The 15,582-nt window shown below is 34.8% G+C and overlaps 1 long non-coding RNA gene across 1 annotated transcript in view; it reads left to right on the top strand.

The window, feature by feature from the left end:
- LOC143239627 (uncharacterized) overlaps window positions 1-2,748 on the top strand; it is a 23,540-nt gene extending 20,792 nt beyond the window's left edge. The window contains exons 3-4 of the long non-coding RNA XR_013021266.1: window positions 2,337-2,444; window positions 2,576-2,748. This is a non-coding gene — a long non-coding RNA (uncharacterized LOC143239627). The remainder of the gene's footprint in view (window positions 1-2,336; window positions 2,445-2,575) is intronic.
- The last annotated feature ends 12,834 nt before the right edge of the window (window positions 2,749-15,582 follow it).

Raw genomic sequence — 15,582 nt, 5'->3', positions numbered from 1 at the left:
TAAAATAAACTAACTCTATTGAATACTAAATAACGCCGTAGCAACAATGATAAATTTCAACCAATCATTGCAACAACAATGTAGGAACACTCTTAAAAATACGCTAACCATGCGTCCCGGTTTGAGGGGGTTTGTCCTGATGTCCGGTCTAGTTTACTAATTTGCCACAGAATTATCTCTACGTTCTGATAAAAAAAAAAAAGGCATATCTTCCAACAACAAACACAATCTTAATTTACATAGAGCCCTGACCTGTTTTTAAGCGTTTTAGTTTATTGGGAGAGGAACTGATAGTGCTGTAACATGGACATTATCAAACATGTTTCATTATTCACGGATCCTTAACTCCGCATCAGTAAAGTTGTACTACCTGTAGTCCTTAAGATAGTTCTTGGGGCTTACCTTTAACATTAATGTAACCTTTTTTACCACACATCTAGCAGCCATTGATCAAATATAGAAGAGCATTGAACATCTCCTCCGTGTCTCCCTCTTTCACCACGTGCGTAGTAGTTCAGTATTCTGTTTTACTCATATCTTACTCGATTTAAACTAGACCATAGACAGCTTGTCCATGGCTCTGCCAGACCCTCAGCCTTAAAGATGCTTTTGAACGCATTTACGAAGTACTTCAGCTCTGCACTGGGGCTTTCTGCACTTCTCCAATTCAAAGCTTATACATAGTTTCATGAACCTTCTTTGTACCCTTCCGTTTGTAACTGTCTTTACTATGCTTCGAAACTTCCTTACCAAAACATCCCACCTGGAGTTGTTTTCTTCCTCAGTGGGTTATACTTTTCAGACCAGACGCTCTGCCATCGCTTCTTTGTGCCTTCATATCCAGGCACAGTTATATAAACTTAGTCTGTTCTTAGATAACATTTATATATCCACTGGTGATCCCATCGTGGCTTCTTACAGTCCCAAACTATGACCTATATTTTAGTCACTAGAGAAAAATGGACACTCCCATTGGAAATACTGACTGTTATTTCTTGAACATTTTAACCGTCCTTCCATTCCTATTTCTAGAAATGGTTCTAAATTAGGTGACTAAATGACCTCTGCAATGGTTTGTTGTGATTCAGTAGTTGTACACAGAATCCCCACTACTACTTCTGTATTCACTACCAGTATTCCTTTTTATGGCAGGCATCACAACTCGAGGTAAGTTAGTTTACCACAATATTTTTTTATTATACCACTGTCATTACCTCTAATAAAATATAGAAACTATCCGGGTTTGTAAGTTATGGTAAGCCTACGTATTAATAAATCCAGAGATCACCACGATCTCTACTAACCTCCCCCCTAACATGTACTTAATGAAACTTCAAACATTATTTCACCGATCTGTGTTTCCTACTCCCTCAAGAAATAAGTACCAGATATGTCTCTTGGTTATGAATCTAAATATTCATATTTAGCGGCTTGCTTATTTAACAATACTGCTTAAATGCCCTTCTATACGATTTCGTAGTTAAACATAACGTTAAAGAAGTAGCGTGAATCCATAATTTACTAAATATTTATCAGTTATCCCCCCCCCTTACTGAAATAAGGTTTTATATGAAAATAAAATCCAGAAACAATAGCTTTAATCAAATATCGTCTAAACTACCTTTAGAACACAACCAGCCCTAATTACCTTGCGCTGTAATATAGATGTAATTTGTCATATATAAATCCTTTACAAAATAAACTGGCAGACAAATTAACTTCTTCTATAAACAAACAATAGGTTTATCAGCCTGAGTCGTTGTATCAAACTATACACAGAATTACCGTATTTCTTGCGGCTTTAACGGAATGTAACTGTTATTTACAAACAACTATTAAGACAGTTTGTGTTGGAACAATAGTAATCCTCTCTCACTTAAGCGGGATTTCTCCTCCCACTGACTTCCTAATGTACCACTGAAATAAACTGATTTCGAAGGTTTAACACTACTTAACTTGTCCCGTTTATCTAAATGTGATATTGGGACAAGAAAGCTAATCCTGTTGTCTGACATCTCAATCTAAAAGACGGTGCAAGTTTTTCAATAACAGTTAAAACTTCCAGTTGTAACTCCACAAAACCACCACTTCGCCTCCTGTTTCAACAATCTTATCATAATGACGTATCCTTAACGAAGTATCGTAACAAAACTGCACTACACTAGATACGCATTCAGTATGGAAGTTAATGTATTGTGCATTACGAAGATTAAACTATGCGTTCGTTGTTTGACATCACATGAACCTCAAAGTAACGTTCCTGACATAACCAAATATCATAATGAACTTCAATCTATCATGACACCTCATTAATTTGTGCCACATTTCTCTTTAAGATCCTGTATGCAAATGTATCGAGAAGTGCACCTGTGGTAAAGAAGACGGTTGTAAGTGCACTACATGCAATAAAAAAGCCGAAACTGAAGATCGATGTAAGTGTACAGGTATGTATAATCTTATGTAGTCCATACTGTATGGAATTTAACTTTAATCCTAAACATTAAAATCTTCATTCGTTACTAATGTTTTTTATAAACTTCAATTTTTATTACACATGTAATCTCCTTCTCTATAGAAGGAGAAACCTGTGGTTGTACGTCCTGCACGTGTAGTAAGACGGAATGAATTTCCCTATACGTATTGGTCTGGTTCCTGTTTAATGAATTTTATTAGATTGTTTACTTTATTACATTTGTTACTTTCTATTTTTCCTTTTATAAATTAATAAATTTAACTTTTATTCCGGTGTATTTATTAATCTGAAATCACTTAACTAAAACTACATAAACATTCACTGTACCTCCTATATTTTTAACTATTGTAGTTAAACCACAACTATTACATACCATATTTCCGTTTAGATCAATAAGCTGGTTATGAACCTTCAAATGTGACTTAATCGTTTTAGCAATACTACATATAATTACTGCGGTAGCAAGGACTTCCATCCTTTTTAGAAATCTATACAAAATTAGACTGGTACTTAACGTTTGGTTAGAACACTAACCATTAGTTAGTGAATAGAAATGGTTTTCTAATAAGTTCCAATATAATCAAAATTTCATCTCTAAATCTGTTTTTAGATGTTCTTGCTCCAACTAAAATGTTTTAAACTACATCCTACACTCTTTAAGATCTCGCCCACTCCTTCAAACAAACAATACAGCACAATTACATCCTATAATTCTTTATATTAATATAGGCTAAACATACATCAACCTATACCGAACATAAAATACTAGTCACGGTTAACATTCATTGTGACGGAATTAAACTACCTAATATCTGGTTGTTTCAACTAGTGCAGTCTTTTCATATGGGTAATAGAATATAGCGGTATTCCCTATAGATCAAATCTCTTTTAAAAGGAAACTAGATAACTTGCAATAGCGAAACACAACGTGTTGTTAAAGGTGAATTTTCATTACACTTAACAATTGCATTAGAAAGTGTACTTTGGTTAGGTATAATTCCTTTAGTTGCCATATTTTTAAACACTTTCAGTTTCGAGTAAAAATTGAAACAAAATATGCGTGTCCTCGAACTCGAATTCCTCTAGGTCGTTTGCCTGTTACCGTGTCGTTTTACAACTATGACGTAATAATTGCCAAACGCTCTTCGTAGTGCGCTGACCGTTGTGTTCCTATCAATGCTGGTGGTTTATATAAATCTATCGGTGCTTTTGTCGGATTACATACTTTGTGAGGCTATTTGTCTTGATATTGCTACTTGATGTTTATTTTACGATAACATGTTTTTACTGCGTTGCTTATGGTTGTAAAAACGGTTCGGCAGCGGGCAAAAATTTCTTTTCGTCTCCGTGTAAAGAGAAGGAACGGATAAGGTGTCAACAGTGGGTGCAAACTGTTAATAGGAAGAACTGAACTCATTCCCACCATGCAAAACTTTCTCAAGATCACCTTGTATGCTCATGTGTTGTATCGGATCCCAATGTTTTGCATTCCGTGGGTTTCAAGCCAGGCAGGTTGAGACTAAAAAAAAAACAACATCGGCTGTAGACAGGATCGTTCCCACCATCTTTCCTCGTGTAGAGCTGAGGACTGACCTCAGCCTGCAGCATACAGGTTATACCATTCGGAAGCTATCCCTTGCCGTCACGAAAAGAACAAACTTACAGATACGTGTGCAGTATAAAGCAATAAACAATAACTAGTATAATATAATCTAAAAAGTACAAGGTTTGGAAGAAGTTAACTGGATAATTAGCGTGTTTTGAATTTGTGGATCCTGAAAGTCAGTGAAACCTTGATTTCCTTGTCCAGACAGTGGACTATATTTCTCATGAGTTAAGCTTACCATTCTTCCACTGGAGGTATGACGGACTCTCAACCGGCCTGGGAGTTATCAGTATCGCTCACAGTTCCGCCACTCTCGCTCGTGGAACTGTCTTCATCACTAGAACTTGTCAGATCTGAGTCAAAAGTAAGTCTTTCTAGGTTTGTTCAGAGTAGGTTTGAATTGATATGGTGCTACTCAACACTGTTCAGAACACAGTCAAAACAGACTCCGCCTCTGTTTTTCCGTAAGCACTGGCTATGTTTATTTATATTCAACACGCTGGCGTTAGCGGTTTGTTTAGCAACTATTACGTCACAGTACTTTTCCTAACGGCAAACGTACAAACTGAAACGTTCGGATTGCCGCTCGGAAAGGGCTCTTTCTGCAGCAAAATTGAACTTGCAAACTTGATCAGTACGAATAGTTCTGACTGCAAAGTTATTTTTTTTACTGTAAAATTCACCTTTTCAAACCTGACGTTAGAGTAATAATATGTTGAATTCAAGTTAACTAAATTAAACGTTAATACACGTTGTACAAAACTTTATTCATAACCTATTCTTATTAGGTGCTAATATAAACCTATTCTTAAAATTAGGAAACTCAAACGATTCGTTTGAAACAAATACTCGTTTTGATGTCCCTACTATTGTATAATTAGTTTAATAAAAGTCTCTTCTTGTTACGCCCACGGCTAACAAAAAATTTCAGCCTACAATATATTGCATTTTCCATCTTCCAATGGAGACTTCGACCCATGTAATTTAGTTATCCATGTTGTTCTTGAACTTTCCTTTACTACACTTTACCTTATTGGTTCACGAGTTTATGCTGTTTTCTATTATCTTCATTTGCCCACTATTTTTCGTGTGAATAATTTCTTACAATTCACGAAGAACGACGCATAACTTTGTTCAGCTTCTGAAGTTACCTATGTGTGGGTTGGACTTCAACCATAATATTTCCATGTCTTAATTTTCAGTTACTCTGTACATGAATAACACTGTTTTATTTGTACAATATATCCTTTCCCATATTTGGTTATTTCTCGAAAGTAAGTGAAATCGCGAATTTCCAAAGTGCTGGTATTAATACTTAAGGTAAACCTGATGATTACCAAGGAAGGTCGAAACTTTTGTGTTCTGTTTATCAATAAATGTTAATAGTAGCTGTTGTAAAATATTTTTATTTGAAGGATGTTTCTTTAAGAATTATAAGATGGTGTTTGTAATTTTAGAACGGTTAGTATTTAAAAATGAATGTATCGTATGTGGGTGGATCTTTAAGAATTGTGTATAATAAAGCTCAACTAGGACTAATTCGTCTTCAATCTGGTTATACCAAATTGACTACAACGTTAGTTGTGTGGAGAATGACTTCATACAATAATAGTGTAATAAATCAAATACTTCATGTACGTTCTGAGGTGTTGGTCAATATTGAATAGATTACGTCTGTAGCCGCAGTCTGTTTACACATCCGGAAAAACAAACTTGTTTCTTTACAGAAAGGTTTTCACGTATTCCGGTTCACCTGAAAGGTTATCTTTCTTGAAGTGATTCAGAATTTTTTTAACCGAACTCATCAGTCGGGCGTCCACCTACGAGAGATTATATCATTCAAAGTAGAAACCACATGCAGGTCTAGTAATCTCGTAAAAGTAATTATATTTACAAAGTAATTAAAATAACGCGATTTTTTGTCATCACTCAATTTAAGTATCTTTGTTTTATAAAGTTAACCAATGGGATATTTGTGTTCCCAACACGGCTATCGAACCTCTGGTTTCAGCATTACAAAGCCTTAGTATTTCATATTAACCAAATGTGGGCGGGTCGTTGGAAATTTACGTTGTTATAATAGCATATATTTTACATAAACTATATTCATAATTTTCACTGATAAAGCAACTAGCAACTTTTATTTCCATCATAACTTGTTTGTTGTTAAAATCGGAGCTACTCAACGAGAAGAAACCCAATTTTTAGTTTTACAAATTTACCGTTGCAAGTTTTCATTTGTGTAAAACGTTACTTTATTTAGAAACTAGGCATCAGATTAAATCATTAAATATTTCACGTAACAAGCTAAATGCTATACATGTTTAAGGTATAACGAGGATATCGTATATAAATATATCCCAGTTGTATTACTTTGTACACCTCGTAACATCTTAATATTTAATCGTTCGCATTCCTAACCTCCATCATATAACTACAGGTTTATTACTGGTGATATGTGAAAGTTGTAATCAGTTATTTATATTTAAATGACTGCTTAAAAATCAAATCAAACATATTGTACATAGGAAGTGCTGTTACTCTATTTACTATAGTATTTCATTCTACTGAATATACATGAAAAATAAATCAAACAAACATTTCACATAAAATTAATGAAACGTTTATCAAAATCCTCCGATTTTTTAAAACCTTTTGTAAAGTAAAACTTTACTGATGTAAATTTTGAAGTTGTATATTCGTATACGTAACCATTAGCAATATAATAATACCTGTGTGGATATGTGTTCGAGATTGTTTATATAATCATTGTGTTAACAGTTATTTTGGGTATGAGTGTATGGGAAAAGGACCACATGTCACTCTACATTACATATATTATACATACCAGAATGATATTCGTGTTAGCGATTATTATATCTATATTTCTGTACAGAGAAGGACAGTATGTACATACATTATAAAGTTGTGGTATTGACAGTACTAGAGCAGCTACCACTTTAAGGCTGTAGATAATATTAAGTACTGTAATAGGCAATGAAATATAACACACCGAAACAATGTCATACAAATATATATGCAAAAACGGCTCGTTTGGGTTGAGAAAATATTTTACATAGAAGAGCGAACAACGTTTCTATCTTCTTCGGTCATCGTCAGGTTCACAAAGAAAGATTTAACTTACCGGAAGCTGACCACATGTTTGAAAGGGGTTGTGTAACTGAGTGTCGGAATGTAGAGGGCGGTATTAGATGTTTGAATATATAATTGTATTTATTTTATTATATTAATATAGGTATAAAGGCGTTCCCTTATATTGGTTTATTTTGGGTTTAAGTTCTTGTATAAGTATGGCTTCTTTAATTTTGCGTTGGTTTATGTTTGTTTCTTTATTTAGTATTTGAGTATTTTCTATGGTTATGTTGTGTTTATTTGACTTGCAGTGTTCGAAAACGTGTGAAGGTGACTTTTTATGTCCTTTGAATCTGGTTACCATTTTGCTACTTGTTTCTCCAATATCGAAGTCGGGGCAGTTATGACATTGTATTTTCTAAATAATGTTGGTGTGGTGTTTGTCAGTGTAGTTTTTACATAGTATAGACCTCACTTTTGTGCCTGGTTTTTGAATAAATTTGGTATTAACTGGAATGTCATATTTTGTTACAAGTTTTTGCCAAATGCTGGTCATTTGTCTGCTGATGTCAGGAATATATGGTGTGCAGCAGTATACGGTTTCGTTATTTTTTTAATTCGTGGGATATATTTACTTTTGTTGGTTGATTTTGCTTTCTGTCTAGGTGTGTGCGTAAATGTTTTCTACGGTTTGTGGAGGAAACTTGTTGATGTTGATGAAGTATTGTTTTATTTCGTCTAATTCATCCTTAATTTTATCTGGTGAGCATAGATTTATGGCTGTGTTTATTTGGTTTCTTAGTATGTTGAGTTTTTGTTTTGTTTCATGTGCTGAGTCCCAAGGAATGTATAGTCCAGTATGGGTGATTTTTTGGTGGATTTCTCTTTTAAATTGTGTGTCGGTTCTTGTAATTTTAAGGTTAAGAAACGATATTTGATTGCTTTCTTCCTGTTCACATGTGAAGTTGATGTTGAGATGTATAGAGTTAATGTGATTGAAAATATTAAGTGTGTGTTCTGTAGATGTGAATCCCTCAATCGTATCGTCTACATATCTGTACCAGTGTAGTGATAAATGTAATGCTGTGTTGATTGCTTGCGTTTCAACTTGTGTCATAAAAAATATTGGCTAGAACTGGTGATACTGGGTTGCCCATGCTTGGGCCATTTGTTTGTATATAGTTGTGGTTGTTGAACATGAAGCTTGTCTTCATCGTGGTGAATTCTATGAGGGTTACTAATTGGTTGCTGGGAATTTCTATAGAGGGGTTAGGGTCTCGGATATAGAGTTCTAAGGCTATCTTGCAGGCTTCAGTGGTTGGAACTTCTGTAAAGAGGGATATAACATCGAAACTGGCCATCAAAGCTGTATGATTGAGTGGATTTAGATTAGACTTGAAAGTCTTTGATGAATGAGCTTGCTGATGTTACATATTTGGAGAATGCCCATGCTGTGTATTTACCAAGATTATAATTAAAGGATTCATATGTGTCCATTATTGGTCGTAATGGACAATCTGGTTTATGAGGTTTGGGGATGCCGTATATTTGCGGTGTGCGTTGAGTCGGTTTTACGTAGGTAGGAATAAAGTGTTTGTGAAATTGTGTTGGCTTTTTTCATTTGTAGTAGTAATTTGTTCAGTTGCGTCTCGTGTATCTTTGTTGGATTTGTGTGTATTGGTTAAATTTGTTCGTGTCTGATAGGATGTTCTTCATTTTTTTTTGAAGAAGCAGTGCTCAGCTCCCGTTCAGTTACCTCTTTCTGTGTGAACCTGACGATGACCAAAGAAGGTCGAAACGTTGTTCGCTCTTATATGTAAAATATTTTCTCAACTCAAACGAGCCGTTTTTACATGTATATTTCTCTACAAGTGGGTTTTCTCTACATCACTGAATGTGATACAAACTAGAAAACAGGTACTCTGTCACAAGGAAGACGACAGTAGACATCTCTGTAACAATGTGATGCAAACTAGAAAACAGGTACTCTGTCACAAGTAAGGTGATAGTGGACATCCTTGACGAACATCCTGAGTTATGTGAAAGTGAGCCGTTAAGTATCAGTTCATTAAAACCCATACCTCTCCAAAACATATCACAAGGCATAACTCTGGTCGAGCGAAACAAAAAATTGCCGGGATATTTCTGTGTGATACAACCAAAAAGATCACAGAAGTATCGAATATTGTTAGATACTTCTACCCCGCACTAAACACGTTCGAGTGCTAAGAACAGGATTATGCATAACAGTACTGAAACGTGTACCCAGAACCCTGAACACAATTTTTTCCATCTACATGAACGAGTGATATGGGACATCAAAAAACAAATATTTGCAGAATGGGTGGGGTCCTTACAAAATTAATGTAAATAACACATCATGTGTAACCGGCAGAATGGAGCTCGGGATCAGACAGTCATTAAAACTTAACAACAGGAGTTCTAGTTATTAATATGCCACACGTGGGAATAGAATTCCATTGGCTAACAATCCGGCCCCAGACACTTATAAAAATGATATGGAGTGGATAGCTGCCCAACATACACCCAAGGTAATGGGTAACAAGACTGGTAACAATTGTTCGATGTCATGTTAAATCATCTCATCCACCAAGGGAAGCTGAATATATTTGACAAAAGGAGGCAATTGTTTAGTTTGAATTTCGTACAAAACTACTCAAGGGCTATATGCGCTAGCTGTACGTAATTTAGCAGTGTAAGACTAGACGGAAGGCAGCTAGTCATTAACACCCACCGCCAACTCTTGGGCTACACTTTTACCAACGAATAGTGGTATTGACCGTCACATTATAACGCCCTCACGGCTGAAAGGACGAGCATATTTGATGTGACAGGGATTCGATCCCACGACCCTCGGATAACGAGTCGAGCGCCTTAACCCACCTGGCCATGCCTGGCATATAGTAGGCAAAACACGTGTCAAAGATGTCCGCAATGTCCATGGACAGATGACCACCTTCCCACAACAAGTTTGTTTTTAGACATCTCCCGTTCCTTGCACAATACAACTCAACTGACATTTCTGGAATTCAATGACTCCATCGAATTAGAAACTCTCGATGACCGGAACAGCTTAATATATTCGAAGCCTATGTCCTCCTGAATCCATTCAATGTGTAAAAATATCTATTGATTCATTGATTTACCCTGAGACGAAGCAAAGCTGTTAAAGTATCCTTGCTTCGTTGGATAAGGTAGCGGGTTTAATAATGCTAAATGCCTGCTTGGTTTAGTAAGGAGACAAAGTCTTCCTTAAAACGCACTAACCACATATTATTAATGGTATAAATAGAATAGATATGTCAGACATATATAATTAGTTGTCTTTTCGTTAAATATGCAAGTAATTCAATAAGAGTTCGAGATACTTGAGAAAATCTAATGAATAAAATATTAATAAGTAATATTACAGGATCTTAAATGTTTGTCAGTACGAAAATAACAAAGAAACTTAAAGAAGGTTCGTATAACACCATAAAACAATAATTTTTAATATATATAATTTATACACTGATAAGTTTGGTATATTAAAATGGTACTAGAATACATTTTGAAAAGGAGAGGAAACCATTGTCGCATATTTTTCGAAACACGACAAATTACGGGAATATTGAAGACTGAAGTCAGTCAAAGTGAGTGCAGCTTTTATTACAGAATCAGTTAATAAACTATGTACTCTTTCAGTGTGATTGTTACATCGGGTAATGAGGAGTTGTGAACACGTTTCAAACTATGATGAAACTTTGTAGAATGGACGGCAACTGTCTATTGTGGAGACACAAATGTAGAGGACGTCGTTTCGAAAGTCTTCTTCCACACTTGTCTCCACAATAGACAGTTGCCGTCCATTCTACAAGGTTTCATCATGAATACTCTGCCTAAACAATTTATCAAAAGATGCGTTTCATACTAATTTGATAAACTTAGCAAAATCATCCACCTGGGATGCGGAAGGTGAGAGGTCATGTCACTCTGATAACCACTGGACCGTCTTAATTATTTCAGGACATGTTATACAAACTGGCAAATAGAATGTACTATAGGGACAGGGGAACTAGGGAAGTTGATAACTTCACCCTCGACTCCATTATCCCACACAACATCTACCAATACTACAGGTATGGACTCTGTATAAAAAGGAGTTTTGTTTTTGTTACTTCACCGAGTGATAGAAACACTTGATTAACAAAATCAGTACACACACCTCTTAGTTCTTACTCTTAGAAATTATATCATCTGCAAATCTTCAAACATATAATGTCATTATTTTTGTTATAAACCAAGTGAACATGTTGACATGTAGATTCTTTATTTCTTTTGAATCATCTTTTCAACTCTATGGTAAGATGTGACGATGTATTTCCGGTATCTTCAGAAAACGGTCCAGTAGTGGCAGAACCAGCTGCAAATCTTTGTATTCTAAGATAAATTGGAGATGGGTTTCTTCGGGGAGTTTTAGAATTTTGTAACTACACAGAAAGAAACAATATTCCCGAAAATATCTTTCTCTCGAACAGAAAAAAAAACAGGCAAATTCTCGAGAAAAGGATTCGAAGGACCCAAAAATGACCATATATGATTTTGCTCGGATGTCTTATTATTAACTGACTGGGTGGGATGTATTATCTATACATATGGGAGTACTGTGAAACTCGTAAGTTATACAGTCAATCTCGCTCGCCTCTAATTTTTATGAATCGAAACTAATGTTTAAAGACGTGGCACGTGATCTTCAGTACGATGATTTTTGATTATTGTTCGTATCATACACAGCGAATCTGGAAACACCAGAAGACACAGAGGACGTAATGCTATTCCTATCTTGAGCAAAAACTGTCATAAAATGCTGACATTCATTGTGTTTATTTCTGGGTGGCAAATAAACTACATGATGTTTGCTGTCACTAACAAATATATATCAGAATGTCGTGAAACATCTGTTAAGACTTCAGATAGTAAAGATACTGATCGAGATTCAGTTGTTTTACTAAATGTCCTTTTCTCAAGAAAAGGTTACTTTGCATCTATTGTATTTAATGCTGAAACGAAAGGTTTTACACTCTGAAACTCCTGAAGAAATTATTTCAGTCTTGGAGTTCACTTTTTTCATTCAGTTGTATTGTGGATATAGTTCATTGGATTTATTCGATACACTAGGTTGCTGGTAGAAGATAGTTCGTATTTTAGTAGATAAAAGAATTTTGTTGAAATTCACTGGCATTGACGAACACGTGTGAATAAACTGTGAATTTCTATCTTCTGGACATCGCTCATCTTTCGGTGATTGGAGTAGAGTGGATGATGTTCCCGTCTTCTTCTCCTTTGTTTTTATTACTTTCTTTTGAATACCATGAAGCTTCAAGTTGTGACGTTCCAAGTTGCTCTTGTAACTACATAAATAATTAAAGTGCGCACAAAATAAATCTTTGTGATCATTGTGAAAACTTGTACGTCGTCGGAAGAGTGCTTTACTACAAAAAGACCGAAACAAAAATATCACCTGCACCCACCGCCATGTGTGAACGAAAGGTAGCTTTATTGGAGAAATGGGAACCGCAACATTGAAGTGATTTTATGGATGTCACGAGTATGGAAGCGAAATATTGTTTTATGTTGTTTTTTGTATTAGAACGATAAGAGCAGAGCATCCACGTGTAATGACTTCGTCGTTGTGTCTTGTGTACATCTTCAATCACTTGCAAGTTTTTGCAATTTCATTGTCCAGGTGTGTGAATTCACTGATGAATCTGTGGTATAGTGCTTTATGTTCTGACTGTTCGTGGTATCTAAAATACAAACAAAAAGTTTATTCGAATAGAGAAACACTGCATTGTTTCTAATACGTCTGTCTTGAAACGTCCTATGAAAATGTTAATTTAACTTCTATTATACAAACACCATCAAAACTGTAATTATGAAATTAAACTTAGTACAACAATGTAACATTTTCATTTAAAATGTTCCTTTACCCAGTTGTTATATGTAATTTATATATTTACTGGCTCAGATTGACTAATAAAAATTGTGAGAATTTTTGCAATTCTTTACATGACATTTATTCTAAACATAATATATTAAACATATTAAAACGGTATAGTTCATCAAAAATTATCAAATAAATTATATGAGATACAGATTCTCAATACATCGAAGGCGCAAGTTATACTTGGCAATGAACAGCTAATTGTCAGTGAGCTCTATTGAAAAATTGTATAATAATTCTGAAACGCAAAATCTGGACTGGACTTTGGTATTTACTCGTCATAATTTACTTAACTTCAAAAGATATATTATTATCAAAATAAGAACCGAGTACAAATGTAAATAATTTTGTTCTTATATGTTATTGAAACAAAATACGTTGAAAGACTCTTCACCAAACATCTAGCTTATTAATATATTTAGTGAGTGGAAATCTAAACAAATATGAAATAAGTAGGTGTTCCATACATCAATTTTAGGTTAATTAATTAGAGGGAAAACAAAATTATCATGACATAATCCGGTATAAAATAAGGTAGCAAAATTATCATGACTCAATCCGGTGTAAAATAAGGTAGCAAAATTATCATGACGCAATCCGGTGTAAAATAAGGTAGCAAAATTATCATGACGCAATCCGGTATAAAATAAGGTAGCAAAATTATCATGACGCAATCCGGTATAAAATAAGGCAACTGTTAATATAAAATAACAACAATTTTGAAATGATGATGATAAGGCCATATTAAAGGTCGATATGATGTAGTTATTGAAGCTATAATTAACCTTGTGTATAAATTGTTGTTATTGTGTTTTGAATTTAATTATTTAGTGTAGCAGGTTTTGAATCGTAACTGAAACAAGTTTATCTTAAAATTTTTAAATTTCATTTTAATAGTTTTGGATCTGGCATGGCCGGGTGGTTAACGCATTCGACTCGTAATCCGAGGGTCGAGAGTTCGCCCCTTCAACTGTGACGGCGTTACAACCTACGACCAATCCCACTATTCGTTGGTAAAAGAGTAGCTCAAAAGTTGGCTGTGGGTGGTGATGACTAGCTGTCTTCCTTCTAGTCTTACACTGCTAAATTAGAGACGGTTAGCGCAGATAGCCCTCGTGTACCTTTTAACGAATTTCAGAAATAAACAATCTTACATTAGTTTTACTTTTTGCGTTAAAAGGTTTGAAAACTAAAGTTTGTATAATATTTCAGAAGAAGAAAAACACAAGACGCAATTTGTTGTTTTTATCTTTTGTGTCAAAAATAGTTGAACAGCATTCAATATAACTATTATGATCCAATTTGTTAGAAACATTGAATTGTCAGTTTCGGAAATCCTTACCTGTAGTAAATGATAAAGAGTAATAGGAAAAACAAGCAGTTTTAACAAACTCAACTGTCTAATCATCAACAAGAATAAGATAATTTAAACATAGGAGCATTTTAATTGGTTAACGTGATCTAAATATTTAAGCATTTTGTTTCCTTATATGGACAATACTTTTGTCAAGCTATTTTGTATTCGTGTCTTACCTCACTAACATCGTTCAACAAAAGAAGTTAGCTATTTTAGATGAATTTTAGTTTGGTAGAGAGACGCACTAATAGGTAAAAATCACTACAAAGTAAATATTGTATATATATTGTTTTAATAGCTTCAATTGAGTTTATGATCCGGGTGATTTTCAAACATAGATTTCGCTCACCGTGATACGTAATCCTGGTGACAAAAGATGAACGATAGATGGGGTTAGTGTCAAAGATTGCAACATCACAGAAATCAAAAACATGATAATAAAAACGAAGAAAGTTTGACAACCTGTCTCGTTCGAATCGGAAAGACAACAGAATATACATATAAGCAAAATAACTTCGAATGGCGTTTTCATTGTAAATAGTAATACTCTGTGCACCTGTATGTGTTACGTTTCATGTTTAGTATTGTAAAATAATAAATTAAGAAAAGATTAAATTGTATTCCCATTGTATTAAATGTATTGTACACATATTTATATCGGATTTTATTGGTGAAAAGATGAAATACAACCCACAGAATTGAAGATAGTCTTGCTGCAGAGGAATTAATCTAGAAAGAAATATAATTTCTGAACAAAGCTTCACTGAGTATAACAGATTTTAGCCCTGACGGACGAGTTGATTAAAAAAATGTAACTCTCTTTAGATACCTGGTTCAGTTGTTACTAGAATACCCTCGTATCGTTGTACCGTTATATCCTTCCCTGTCTCGCATCATTATGTCTTGCTCTTCTCACCAGAGGAAGTGTTACAAGGTTAGCATAACTGGTGACAAAACGTCATAGTTCCACAAAGTCGGGGCCCGGCATGGCCTAGCGCGTAAGGCGTGCGACTCGTAATCCGAGGGTCGCGGGTTCGCGCCCCCGTCGC

Source organism: Tachypleus tridentatus, chromosome 13, assembly GCF_004210375.1.
Source record: "Tachypleus tridentatus isolate NWPU-2018 chromosome 13, ASM421037v1, whole genome shotgun sequence".
Lineage (NCBI taxonomy): Eukaryota > Metazoa > Arthropoda > Merostomata > Xiphosura > Limulidae > Tachypleus > Tachypleus tridentatus.
Note: the sequence above shows the minus strand (reverse complement) of the source record. Positions and strands in the feature narration are given on the sequence as shown.